Source organism: Camellia sinensis, chromosome 4 (assembly GCF_055761805.1).
Source record: "Camellia sinensis isolate YWXY chromosome 4, ASM5576180v1, whole genome shotgun sequence".
Classification (NCBI taxonomy): domain Eukaryota; kingdom Viridiplantae; phylum Streptophyta; class Magnoliopsida; order Ericales; family Theaceae; genus Camellia; species Camellia sinensis.
In genome coordinates, this window is record NC_138964.1 from 209,143,602 (window position 1) to 209,146,076 (window position 2,475).

Consider the following 2,475-nt stretch of genomic DNA (forward strand, 5'->3'; position numbering starts at 1 on the left):
CCTATTCTCCAATAGGGTGACAGACTAGGTTGATTTGGTATCCAGAATCGAGGCGCATAAAGCTACCTCAATCTATGGGGCTGCCATACAGAGTTCAAGCCGAGGTAGTTTTGAAGCAATCTTCACACCCCTGGGTATTTAAACTAGACTCTAGTCTCGGAAATCCCAAACCTTTGTGTTCTAGGCTTTGCCATTCGAACTTTAGTTTCCACCGTCTTAGTTGGTCTCTTAGGAACTCACTACAAACACGGTTAGGTGGCTATACAGATCGTCAGATGCCGTTCGGGCACGGCAAACACCAAAAGAATTACACCTTTAGAGGATTTAAAGTCTCCTAGACGCAAGTAAAGCATAACGAGAACAAAGAAAAACAAAATAGCATAGAAGGGAAAGAAAAGAGAATAAGAAATCAATTTATCAATCATAGTAAAATGGGTCCATCAAAGCAATGGACTCAATCATATCCCCATTCCCAATCCCCTCTATATATGGTTTCAATCTTTGGCCATTCACTTTGAAAGTGTGGCCAGTTTTTGGATCTCGCACCTCAACGGCGCCATGACTAAATGCCTCAACAACCTCAAAGGGGCCATCCCATCTTGATCTTAGCTTACCCGGAAAGAGTCTCAATTTTGAATTAAAAAGCCATACTTTTTGGTCGGGTTCAAAAGATTTTCTATTAATGTGCTTGTCATGGAATTCCTTAGTCCGAGCTTTAAAAACTCTCGAACTCTCATATGCATCATTTCGGATTTCCTCCAGCTCATTGAGTTGCAATTTCCGGTTGAGCCCAGCCGCGGCCATATCGAAGTTAAACTTCTTTACGGCCCACAATGCTCGATGCTCAAGTTCAACCGGGAGATGACAAGCTTTGCCAAACACCGCCCTATATGGTGACATTCCAATGGGTGTCTTATAAGCAGTGCGGTAAGCCCATAATGCATCAATTAACCGTTGTGATCAATCTTTCCTATCCGGTCTCACCGTTTTCTCAATTGTGTGCTTTACCTCCCTATTTGAGACTTCTACTTGGCCACTAGTTTGAGGGTGGTATGGAGTGCCAACTTTATGGGTGATAGAGTATTTCTTAACTACCGACTCAAAGAACCGGTTACAAAAATGTGTACCCTGATCACTTATTATGGCTCTAGGAAACCCAAAATGACTAAAGATATTTTCATGCAAAAATTTGATTACCACTCTATGATCGTTTGTTCGGGTAGCTATTGCCTCCACCCATTTAGATACATAATCTACTGCCAAGAGAATGTACTCAAACCCGAATGACGACGGGAAAGGGCCCATAAAATCAATTCCCCAAACATCAAATATTTCTACCACAAGAATAGGGGACATTGGCATCATGTCAAGCCGAGACATCGAACCCATTTGCTGACAGCGCAAACAAGTTCTACAAAATTGATGGGCATCTTTAAAAATTGTGGGCCAATAAAACCCGCTTTGTAAAATCTTGGCGGCCGTTTTATGCCCATTAAAATGACCGCCACATGCAGAAGAATGACAAAATGTAAGAATGCTATGCACCTCACTCTCCGGCACACACTGTCGGATCACTTGGTCAGAGCAATATTTAAACAACTCCGGATCCTCCCACAAGTAATACCTGACCTGTGAAAAGAATCGGTCTTTGTCTTGCTTAGACCAATTCTGTGGAGTTTGCCTAATGGCCAAGTAATTCACAATATGTGCAAACCACGGGGGGCTCGCTTGTGACAGCTCAAAAAGTTGTTCGTCCGGAAACGAATCATGCAAAATAAGAGGGTCGCTATTATACTCAACGAGGATTCGGGAGAGATGATCCGCCACCACATTCTCAGATCCTTTCTTATCACGGATCTCTAAATCAAATTCCTGAAGCAACAAAATCCATCTAATCAACCTAGGTTTGGTCTCTTTCTTAGATAGTAAATACCGCAAAGCGGCATGATCAGTGAAGACTGTGACCTTGGAACCTAGGAGATAAGACTGGAATTTGTCTAAGGCAAAGACCACAGCTAGTAACTCTTTATCGGTAGTAGTGTAGTTCAATTGAGCATCCGAGAGAGTGCGACTAGCATAATATATAGCAAATGGTGCCTTATTGACCCTTTGGCCCAACACAGCCCCGACAGCATAATCGGAGGCATCACACATGATTTCAAAGGGAAGAGACCAATCTGGTGATTTCATGATTGGGGCGGTGGTCAAGGCCATTCTTAGTGTTTCGAATGCCTTTAAGCATGCTTCATTAAAGACAAAAGGCGCGTCCTTAACTAGTAAACTACACAAAGGACGTGATATCTTACTAAAGTCTTTGATGAACCTACGGTAAAAACCTGCATGCCCTAGGAAAGACCTAATTTGACGCACAGAATTGGGTGGAGGAAGGCCTGTAATGAGGTCGACCTTAGCCTTGTCAACTTCTATACCTCGAGGGGACACAATGTGTCCCAACACTATACCCTCACGAACCAT

General features: G+C 43.0%; 1 pseudogene; it reads right to left on the bottom strand.

Annotated features, from left to right (window-relative positions):
• Nucleotides 1–416: 416 nt before the first annotated feature.
• Nucleotides 417–2,475, bottom strand: LOC145823545 (uncharacterized; annotated as a pseudogene).